This window comes from Stegodyphus dumicola, chromosome 2 (assembly GCF_044657685.1).
Source record: "Stegodyphus dumicola isolate Sdum_Otavi_A_Nest chromosome 2, ASM4465768v1".
Classification (NCBI taxonomy): Eukaryota; Metazoa; Arthropoda; class Arachnida; order Araneae; family Eresidae; genus Stegodyphus; species Stegodyphus dumicola.
Window position 1 is genome coordinate 63,215,448 of NC_140769.1, and position 12,286 is coordinate 63,227,733.

At 37.8% G+C, this 12,286-nt stretch overlaps 1 protein-coding gene across 1 annotated transcript in view; it reads left to right on the plus strand.

Annotated features, from left to right (window-relative positions):
- The window catches only part of LOC146998458 (Kv channel-interacting protein 4-like), a 589,769-nt gene that overhangs the window by 465,040 nt on the left and 112,443 nt on the right, over positions 1-12,286 (plus strand). The window lies entirely within an intron of this gene.

The window sequence follows — 12,286 nt, forward strand, 5'->3', positions numbered from 1 at the left end:
AATATAAAACAAACGCAATTAATACCAACAATGTGTTGCAAATTTGGTAAAGAAAACGGTTTTTTAGTGTAAGCTTTCTTTCTTGACTCTTTTTTGCTTCAAATATATTTCTTAATTTCCTTTTATTTACTCTTATATTTAATACTTATATATATATACACATAGGTATAAATACACATGTGTGCGTATAAAAACTATCATACAGATTAGTCTTTTATAGACTGATATCTGATATTTCGGTAGGACTAAAGCTCTCTAATAATTACATTGCCCTTATCGGCTGTGTTCCAACGTTGACAAAAGAATCTCCGGCAAGCTGACACTTACTATTACTTCAAGAATTAAATCTAATGTTTTTACTATGTTATAAATCATTAGTATTCTGATGCTTTTTTGTAAGATCTAGTACTTTATTTCTTCTGTAATAACATTAAAATTAAAACAAGAATTATACCTATGAATTTATCCCTCACCTTGTGTGTAGGAGAAGATGGTATTTAAAACTTTTTACTGCATTTTCTCCTCTTAATGTACAACTTACAAAAGAAGTAATTGTAAATTTTTATGAATAACGCAATGAATATTGTCAACTATTAATTTAATAAGAGAAAATAAAATGAAAATGATCTTGTTTTATAAAATGTTTTATAAAATCAAAATGTGTTACAAACAATACCAACTGAAAATATATCAACAATGCTGTCCAGTAAACAATGCTAATTTTTCAGATGCAGAAAATGTGAATCTGAAGACAGGATTCGGAACCGTTTTGAGATTAACTTAAATTAAACACGGCGTGATAGAAAATAACTTTAAGTCTTTTCGATGAAATGCTCTTCCGTCCTTTTTGAATGTCTAACCAAGTTTTCAAAGGAAAAATTTCAAATGATATTAAAGATCCAACTGATATTTAAAACAATTACGACCCTTAAATGAGCAATTCAGACTCTTTTTAACTATAACGTCACTTGCACTAAATAATCTTAATTTTGCTTTGAAGATAACAGTTGTGAATATTTTTATAGAGAATGCCATCTGTTGAGGACTGTAGAAGAACTGGGAAAAGATCAATAACTATTGATCTCTGAGAATAGATTTTTTAAATGAACATTACTCTAAGAGAAATTATACCCCTCATTTATCAACAGCAACTGGAATAATATTCCCGGCAATGATAGTGTATAGGAATGAAATTAAATATCAAACTTCCTTAATGACTGCAATCGAGAAAGGAAAAAAAATTAAATTATAGATTTTATTATTTCTTAAAAGTTAACTTAATTGACAAAATCTGATAAAAATATTGAAAAGATTTATCCTGAAATTTCTTGCATATAACAGTGATTAGCGTATTTAAATAAAATGAAATACCTATACCTAAATAGTATATGGATGGTGTGGTGTGGTGTATTTAATTATGGCAAAGCACACGAGGGCTATCTGCCTAAAGGGAGGGATGCCTTTCGTGGAGGACTTTCTAAGGGAAACTGGCTCGTATACACGTTACACATGGGGAAAACCACGAAAACGCCCATGCAGCCAGCCCGTTCGCGGGATTCGAACCTCAGACCGAACTACCAGTGTTCAGCGTCTTTACCGCTCGGCCGCTGGTGGGCAAATAGTATATGGAAACAACTGAAACTTGTATATACGTGTAGACCAATTAAATTTTTTGAAGTAGAGTGAATAATTTAGCTACATTCTTGAACTATGGATCTCTAGATTGCTCACCGGATTTGTTAGAAATTACACCGATAGAGCATCCACGAGAGAAGGCGATAGATAGTTCTTGAGACATGTAAATAGAAGTGTTAAATAACTTATAACGTTGCGCGCCTCTAACTTGCACGCAACCAAGAGGTGACTGTGAAAGCTTGTATAAAAGATAGAGCCTTGTGAAGGGTTTAAGTCCCTTTTTATTCAACGTAATAAATTACAATTGCGTCCTCTTGACGCTTACAGACTGTGCCAACTTGGCAGTCAAATAAAAATAATAACCTGAAAAGAAAGTAAAGACAAGATTCTAACTACGAGGCTCTCTAAAATAACTAACTCACCGTGTTTTACAATACCGCTGCTAATTCAGCAGACTTGAAGCTCACTGGAACAATTACCACTACTTCCCGCCAAGCACATACGCCGCAAAGCGGGGTTCTTCAATTCTCGCTAACTACCTCCGCGCTCGCTAAGTAAGAATATCACCGAACTCGTTTCCTTCTATTTAAATCAGAATACTACTTCCGCTGGTAATTTGAATCCTTGCGCGTTCTACTCAAATTTACATATTCTGGCATTGGCAATTCCAGGGGAAAGTAAGGCTTAACAGGAAAGATAGTTTAAACTTAAAATAAATGTTAGTTAAAATAAATATAAACCCTACATTTGCCGCTGCCAGAATTTGGAAAACTTGGAAGCAGGTCCTACAAACGACCTGTTGTAAGTTTCTCTAATTCTGAACTAATTGGCGAGAACCTCGTTTACACAAAAAAAATATCTTATATAACCATTTGTATACTAAAATTCTGTTGATCGTTACAAAGCTTTCTTCTTACAGCAACTTTTCCTGGACTTCATCAATCAATCTTGGTCTTTCCTTCCAGCATCTGGAAGGAATAAGTATCAGTATCTTTCTACATACATTATAATTTACACTTTCTTGACACAATAAATTTTTGTTTTTAAACGATTCGTTTTTCTTAGTTATTGCTTACTTCACATTCATTCAATTTTTCAAGCATTAATTTAACTTTACCCTGGCTCTCCACCGTGTGTGGTGTCAAACGGGAATATTCGTGTTTTAGTCTTACAACACTTCCCCTAACCACCATGATTTGTTAGAATTCAACGACCAAATAGACACACCTTACTCGACATTCTACAACTCAATGAGCTACTTTAATAGTTTTAAAAATTCAAATGTAGGTGGAGAACCCTACCAAACACATTCATTCTAACTTCCCCCTCATTCATCTTTAAGCATGCAAGCTTTCGCTCTAAAGCATGACTTTATCTACAATTTACTACTTAAATTTTGACTTCATTGCTTTTAAGCATTCACTTTTAGCATCTACAATTTTATGCTTCTAGACTAAATTCTACTTTTACATAACATGCAAGTATTTACATACATTGACAAAATTTTAATACATATGCTTTTTACAATTTACCATAAAATGAATAAGAGAAAATAAATTTTTACTTTACTCATTCTTCGCCAAGCTGGCGGCACTGAAAGTAAAATTCTTATTAATACAAGAATACGAAGTTATTTTTATCTCCGGCCAAATTTTGGCTTTAACATAACAGAATTAGTCTTTCGACCAACAGAAAATGCTTGTTTTTAGCTTTTACACTTAAAGAAAATAATACTTTTGCCTTAGCTAAATAAAGTAAAACAAAACTAAGTCTCAACCGAGACATATTGACTTTCGTCAAAACATAGAACTTCGTACTTATGCATAACATTTCGAAACAAAAGAGAGAGAAAAAATTTATAGAAGGTTTTAACTTATCTTTGAGTTTTCGATGCTTGAAACTCCGTCATCCGTTTTTGGCAAAATTGATCCCAAGTTAGAGGTTTCATGGATATCAATCTTCTCCTTATTGATCTCCGAGTGTCGTCCACGTTGCTTTTTCTTTTGCGTCCTCTACATGCTGGCCTCTTGACGGAGTAATCGTATGGTTGTTGGCCTTTACGTTTCTCCCTGGGACGGCTGGTCTTGACGTCCTCCGGTCTGGAGTCCTTCTTGAATTTCTTATGTTCCTCGTATTTTTGTGCCTCCTGTTGGCGTTTCAGTTTCCGGAACGGCGGCCTTGCTGGCACCTGACTCTGTGGCCGTGTGCGCGTTCTCCTTGATGTGTAATTTCTCCTGCCATCCTTTGTAGGTGGTGTTTTTCTCTTTACCACGGTTTCTTTACCCGGTTCATCTGTATTTTTGTTTTTCTTAAACGCCGGAGTTTGAAAATCATTTTTTTCTTTTTGATACCGATGTCCGGGTTGTAGAAGTGCTAGGTCTCTCTTCAGTTCTCTGTTTCTTGGGTGGTGGAATAGTTGTTGTAGTCTCTGGATCTTCTATTTCGTTTAGACTTGAGTCCTGCAAGAAACTTTTAAGGATTTCAAAATCATTTGGATTATAGTATTTTTTCACCTGGTCGGGACTTGCTTTACAGATTTCCCCTCTGTCGTTCTTAAGATATAATACTACCCCTTTGATTTCCTGAATTACATAGGGGCCTTCAAACTTTGGAGCTAGCTTTGCCATAAAATTGTCTGGAGCACTTGATAAGGAAAATTTCCGCTTCAATACTTTATCCCCAACTTTAAAATCTACTTCACGGCGTTTTCTATCAAAATAAAGTTTCTGCCTATTTCTTGCCGTATCCGAATTGCCTATTAAATTCATATTTTACCTAGCAGTTTTGATTAACTCAATGCTAAGGTTAAAATATTTTCCCACTAGCTGGAAGAATGCTTTGGTCATTCCTATTCTAAAACCTGGCATGGACCCAAGGTCCCTCAAAATTATAGACCGATCAGCCTCTTGTCTTCACTTAGTAAAATCTACGAAGCTATACTGCTTAGATACCTGAATGATTTCTGCCGAAGCCGAAATATCATTATTCCTCAACAATTCGGTTTTCGCGCAAAACACTCAACTCAGACCCAGCTACTGAGGGTAGTAGAAATCATTCACACAGGATCTCGCAGTGGAAAGCCTACAACCATAGTCTATTTAGACGTTGCAAAGGCTTTCGACAGGTGTTGGCATATCGGAATTTTATTCAAGCTCATGCGACTTGAAATTTCGGCTAATTTTGTGCACATAATGCACACTTACCTCAATAATCGTACCTTTTCTGTAAAAGTCAAATATTCTGTCTCTTCTCCTCGCCCTATCCTGGCGGGGGTGCCTCAGGGAGGAATTCTTAGCGCTACGCTCTTCAACTTGTATGTAAATGACATACTACAATCACCAAGTGTCGATCTAGCCCTTTATGCAGACGACACAGCCATCATTTCTCAGCACCCAACACTTAACGCCACTCTAAATCACCTACAACTTTATTTAACAGACTTGGAGTCCTGGCTCATTACCTGGAAAATCAAAATTAACGTCGCGAAAAGTGCCGCCACCGTTTTCTTTTCCAGAAAGAGGAATGTCCATAGTCAACTCCAACCACTCAGGTTATTTGATGAGGAGATACCCTGGGTGGAATCCTATAAATATCTAGGAGTTTATCTAGATGCGAAGCTACTCTGGAGTACTCATATCAACTATACAATAGCCAAAGCCAGAACTGTCAGAACTCAACTAATGTCACTTATCAACCGTACCAGAAACCTCTCCCTCAGCAACAAGATCCTACTTTATCGCAGCACCATCTTCCCCATCCTCACCTATGCAGCTATCATCTGGTCTACCGCAGTCAACAGTCACCTAAAGAAACTCCAAGTATTCCAGAGTGTTACGCTTCGCATACTCACCAATGCTCATTATTTCGTCCGGAATGAAGTGCTACATAATGATCTCAAAATTCTACCCCTGGATGCCTTTTTTCGGCAAAATTCGGCAAAGTTTTTCAATAGACTATCTCAGATTGAAAACCCAGTCTTGCACTCACTGCCTGCTTATAATCCAGCAGAGCCTAGCTCTGCTAAGCGACCTAGGAGCGTTCTTGATAGAACATTTAACATCTTTCCTAGGAAGCCAAAGCGGAGGTGCCTGCTTGACTAGGAATTCTTTCTAATTTTTAAAGCTAAACTCTAACCAGCACTTCACGGGCCTAACCCGGCGACCCTTAATTAACTCTCTTTTTTACATCACTGCCCGCTAGACCTAATCTGGCCTCGTTTATCGCGACCCACATCTGTACCACTAAACATGACCTCTCCCCATTTATCAGGACCTCACCTTTTCATATATCACGGACCAGACTTATAACATTAAAGTAAATTTTAAAAAAATCTACAATAATTAATATCAACCTAGTCAAACTTAATTAACAACTATTAAATGCATTGAAATTTAGACTTAAATAACACAGCAATAATTAATCCACTCTATAAACATTCCTGCAGTGCTTATTCTACCTAATGACAACTTATCAATTCTTTATTTTTGCACAGGTATCACAAGCTTGCATTTCATCACTTCAAGACCTTCAGCAATAATTAAATTTAATCCTGCTTCCTTTAATTCCTCCTACTTTCTTACTTTGCTCTATTTCTGTCCCTTTAAATTCTCCTCGAATAATTTCTCCGTCTTTTTCACAGTTAACCCTCCTCACGGTTCTTTTCCGCTTCAGTAGCTGCTCCTATTCTCCTCTCGCCACGGGCAATGCGTTCACAATTGCGTTAAACGCAATGCGTTCCGGAATTCACCTCAACTAACTCCTTTCTCTCTTTCAATCTTAAATTACAAGTTGAAAGCAGAGAGAATTGCTCGTCCCATATGCGGACTCCTTATTCATTTCTTTCTATATAAACCCTTAATGGTTTGTTCATCTCTCCTTTAGCCATTGCTTTTTCTTTTCCAACTCAGTTTCCTTATCGATGTTGTGGAGGTAATTGCATTAAGTTGCAAAGGTACTCCGGAAGTCAAACGCCTTGGGCCTTGGGCCGAGGTTTTAAGCGCCTGATCAATCAACTTTTGCACATCTTGTTGTTTAAACTCCTGCTCTCTTTGTTGCACAAAGAATAATTTATCTAAAGGCGTAATTAACTTTCTGCCTAAAAATAATTCTGCTGGAGTTTTTCCCGTAGTATCATGATGTGCCGTTCTTAAAGCATAAGCTAATTCATTTATGTAGCCATCCCAGCGCTTGTGATGTGTGCTCACGTAACTGCGAATTATTTTTACTATATTTTTATTAACTCTTTCTGCTATGTTAGCCTATTCTTTCTGCTTTCTGCTATGTTATGTGGTCTATACGGAACCATTTTGATATGGCGTATGCCAAGTCCATTGCATATGTTTTCGAATATTTGACTAATGAATTGTTTTCCGTTATCGCTAATGACTTTTATCGGTGCACCGTATTTTAAAATGTATCTGTGTAAGAATGCATCTGCGACTGTTTTGGCTGACGCGCGTTTAAGTGGAACAATTTCTATCCATTTTGAAAAATGATCTACTATTACTAAAAGAAAACGATTTTTATTTAACTCGCTCTGGGGGAAGGGACCAAGGAGATCTATGCCTAAAATTTCATTCGGAAATGAGCGCGAATGCTATTTAAGTACCCGGCCGGGCTGTAATTAATATCATTTATTAACTGACATTGATTGCAGGACCTGACATACGCCGTTACTATTTTGTATAATTGCGGGAAATATACCGCCTCGCGTACCCTTTTTAAAGTCTTTCTGACCCCTAGGTGGCCCTCTGTTTTTTTTTCGTGCAACTCCTTCAAAATGCTTAATCGAAGCGAGGCTGGGATGACTGGCTTATACTCAAGATTTTCGTTTGTTGTTTTCGTATAGAATAATAAATTATCTATTATTTCATAGTTTTTTGCTCTATTTCTTATCGCATCGATATCTGTATGCTCAAAGCTTTCGGGGTCTTTCAAATAAGCATAGATATTTCCAAATTCAGGATCAGCTTTCAGTTCAGTAATAACCGTATCTCTAGAATCTAAAATTTTTGAAGTCAACACAGCGCATTTAAGTTCATTACCTTCCTCGTCCAGTTTTATAGGAGAAAGTGCGTCAGCTACATTGTTTTCCTTACCCGGTTTATATTTTATTGTGATATTATATTCTTGGGGTTTTAAAGCCCATCTTATTAACCTGGGCGTTAGGGTTTTTCCCGAGTAAAGTCTACCAACAGCCGCATGATCCGAAAAGACTGTTACTGGCGATTTGCCGAAATAAACTCGAAATTTGTGTACAGCCATTAATACGGCTAATGTTTCTCTTTCTGTAGCTGTATAATTCCTTTGTGTCTGATTCAATGTTTTACTAAAAAATTTTTGCATAAGAATCGCAACCACCGCATAGTCTGACGCATCTGCTGCAATTTCCAGGTTTTCGTCCCCCTCAGGGAATTTTAAAACAGGGGCATTAATAAGCGCTTCTTTTAATCTTTCAAAAGCTGTGTTAGCTTCCGCTGTCCACGTAAATTTACTCTTTTTTCTTTTGATTACTAAGAATGGTTCAACAATATTAGCGAAATCTTTTATGAAAGATCGATAGCAAGAACATAATCCTAGGAAAGACGAAAGTTTCTTGGCGGTGTTGGGCGGTGGGAAATTCTTAATAGCTTTTATTTTTGAATCTTGCGTTTCTATACCCTTTTGCGAAATTTTATAACCGAGATATGTAAGTTCTTTAGTTGCGAACTTGCATTTTGAGGCGTTAATTGAAAAACCGGCCTCTTTTAATAATTTAAAAACTTGTTCGAGGTCATTAATGTGTTGTTCCAACGTACTACTCGTTATTATTATATCATCTAGATAAATTAAAGTTGATTTTCCTAGGACAGGCTTTAGAACAATGTCCATAGCTCTCTGGAATGTTGATGGGGCCCCACACAACCCAAAGGGCATGCGTAAAAATGCATAAGTGCCCGATTTTGTTATAAACGCGGTTTTGTGTATATCTTCGGGTCTCATAGCTATTTGATAGTAGCCAGACGTTAAGTCCAAAGTAGACATATATCTTGTCGATTTGATCTGTCTAATGATCTCGTCTATAACCGGCAAAGGGTAAACTGGAAATTTAGTAATACTATTTAGTTTTCTGTAATCGATAGCAAACCTCCAAGCCCTTTTATCCGAAGGAGGAAACTCGTTCTTTTTCCTACATAGTACGACTGGACTCGCGTACTCACTATTTATGGGCGTTATTATTTTATTCTTTAACATCTCCTGAATATGTTCCTCGATGATTACGTCTTTTTGTTTGTCATAGCGGTAAGGTTTAGTCCTTCAAGGTTTTTCGGCATTTAATTGAATCTTGTGCGTCACGATTTGACAGTTTCCTGGTTTTTCTGAAAATAAATGAGAAAAATTACTCACCACTTGCTGTATTGCTTTACTTTCCTGGTCATTCAGATGGCTAAGGTCCAATTCAGGTGTCTCCACAGGTTCCACCACCCTCTGGTCCATCTCCAACACCACGGAACTATCTTGAAAATTTAATTTGGCCCTCGCGGCCCTTAAAAAGTCCATACCTAAAATAAGAGAGTGTTGCAGGTGTTTCACCACAAAAATTAATACTTTGAGATTTTCCTCTTTTACCTGTACGTTTAATGATACTTTCCCGAGGCAGTGACATGTTTTTCCTTGCGCCGCTATAATTTCCGTATTTCTGGTTTTAAATAGTCGTATCCTATAAAAATTCTTTTTGAAGAACTTTTCACTCATGAAATTTCCTTCTGCCCCTGTATCGATGAGGGCTTCTACTGGTACATCGCCAACCAGGACTTGTATAATTGGTAGCTGTGAGTTTTTTACGATGACCGTGTTTAAATGTCTATTTGAGGGTTTTTTTAAAACTTCCGGGGTCTGTACCCTCCCTTTCACAGGCCCCTCTAGTCGTTTAAAGCTTTCCTTTCAATCTGTGTCTTCTGGGTACGCGGATGTTTATTTTCAAATTTTCTTTTTGGGCCTTGACCTTCGAGTTTCGATGCGTTAGCTTGATAGTTCTTTCCCCCATACGAGCGATTTCCATTTCTGGTTTCCTCCTTCCTTCGGGTATGTTGAGAATATGTTTCCCCTCTCGCTTTTTCCGCTATTCTGCGATTTTGAAACTTCACCGCCAATTCGAAAAGTTCCTGCAATGTGCTTGGGTTTCTAATTTCAAAGTAGTCTTGGACAGCGGGTAACAATCTTGGTAATATTATTTCAATAATCTCCGCATCGGGTTTTTTCCCATACAGCATATCCGTTAGCTTGATTTTTCGTAAAATAAAGTCCGTCAAATCTGCTGTATCCCGTTGATAGAAACTATATAGCTCGGCTTCCAGCCGTGCGCGATCTTTCACTATGGGGAAGGCCTTTACTAACGATTTTTTGAAATTTTCAAATGTATACGTCGGGCTTCCAAATTCACCTAGAAGAAATTTGCCTATATTTTTCCACCATAGCGCGGCCTGTCCTCTTAGTGCTGATGTGGCGATGGCAACTTTTTGTCTTTCAGGCACAGGGTAGAGCTGAAAGTGGTTTTCTATACCTTCTAAAAATACGGACACCGAATTTTTTCCGTCGAAATAGACGTTTGGCTTGATTGATGCTCTCAAAGTCTGGACCAGGAATCCAAATCCTTCTAACTGAGTTGTCATTTCTTGGTGTTGTCCAGCGGCTTCCATCCAGTTTTCGGCCATTTCAGTTCGATAAGTGTTCGGGCGCCAATATAACGTTGCGCGCCTCTAACTTGCACGCAACCAAGAGGTGACTGTGAAAGCTTGTATAAAAGATAGAGCCTTGTGAAGGGTTTAAGTCCCTTTTTATTCAACGTAATAAATTACAATTGCGTCCTCTTGACGCTTACAGACTGTGCCAACTTGGCAGTCAAATAAAAATAATAACCTGAAAAGAAAGTAAAGACAAGATTCTAACTACGAGGCTCTCTAAAATAATTAACTCACCGTGTTTTACAATACCGCTGCTAATTCAGCAGACTTGAAGCTCACTGGAACAATTACCACTACTTCCCGCCAAGCACATAGGCCGCAACGCGGGGTTCTTCAATTCTCGCTAACTACCTCCGCGCTCGCTAAGTAAGAATATCACCTACCGAACTCGTTTCCTTCTATTTAAATCAGAATACTTCCGCTGATAATTTGAATCCTTGCGCGTTCTACTCAAATTTACATATTCTGGCATTGGCAGTTCCAGGGGAAAGTAAGGCTTGACAGGAAAGATAGTTTAAACTTAAAATAAATGTTAGTTAAAATAAATATAAACCCTACAAACTAAACATTTAAATTTTATAATAGAGCTTATTACTATAGAAATGTGATCTTTAACATTTTCCTTTCCGCAGTCATATGTATGATAATTTAGCAAATCTGTTTTAAGTTGGTTTAAAGACAGTAATATTATAAAATTATCTAACGAGATGAAAGAAAGCAAATATAAATAAATTTAGTGCGTTTAATTTCAATCTACATGATTTTTTTCAAGTAAGAAACATTTTTTGATGGAAAATCACTTTTATCATCCGAAAGTATGAAACAGAGCAATCTTCGATGCAATCTTCGTTGAACAACTTGTCATAAACCTTGTTAAAAGGCTGTTTTTTGTAAAACTTGTTAAAAAGGTTGCCAAAAGGATTTGTTAAGTTTTTTTGACGCTCTCGCAATCTAACAGTCTACTACACTCACACATACTAACACATATTTTTCATCTTTCAAGTTTATTATTAAGCATCATTTTCTTAGCAGTTACGTCATACACAATTAAACAGCAAAATTAGAAAAAATTTTAAAAGCAGCATAGCAGTATACACTACGCGACTTTGCAAATGCAACACCAAGAGGGAGTGGCCCGAAAATTATGCAAACTTCAGGGTCACGTCAACGCGTTGTGCAAATGATAACAAAGATCTTCAAAGCATGCTGCAGAAGATTAAAAGGAAGCAATTTGGAGAATGTTCAATTTTCATGCCATTATTTCTGCTAGGGATATCATCGTAGAAAATGTTTTCTTGTCTCAGTGGACGCGTGTTATAACAGAGAATGCCAAGCTGTCGTCAGGGGAGACAATTCCAGAGGACGGACGATTTTACGAGGCCATAGTGATTGGACTAAAGGCAGGTTAGTCCATATACGGAAAATTTCAGCTGTCACACACCTGGACGCATCCACAGTACACCGGCTGTAGCGACGATGCTTCGAACAAGGAAATGTGGTAAGTTCCAGGAGTGCCGGTGTAGCCAGAGTGATGTCAGCACGCGTGGATAGACGCATTCGCCGGCAAGCGGCGGCACCTCCATTCTGCAGCATCTTCAAAGCACACTGGATGTTCCCATACAGACAAGAACGACTTACTGTCGATTGGCGGCTAGCCTGCACTCGTGGCGCTCGTTAAGAAGACTGTCAATTGTTCTCACATTATAGACGGCCAAAGTCTGCTCTGCAGTGGTGCTGGGCTCGAGCGATGTGGACGGCGGAAAAACACAGGTCTTGTTCTCAGAGGAGACATGCTTCTGCTTCTCCAATGATAGTCGCCGCGTACGAATGTGGCGTCGATGTATAAACAGGTTCAATGGGGCAGCAACTATAAAACGCCACACCGCATGACAGCACGGCATCATAGTTTGGAGAGCAACTGCATATGA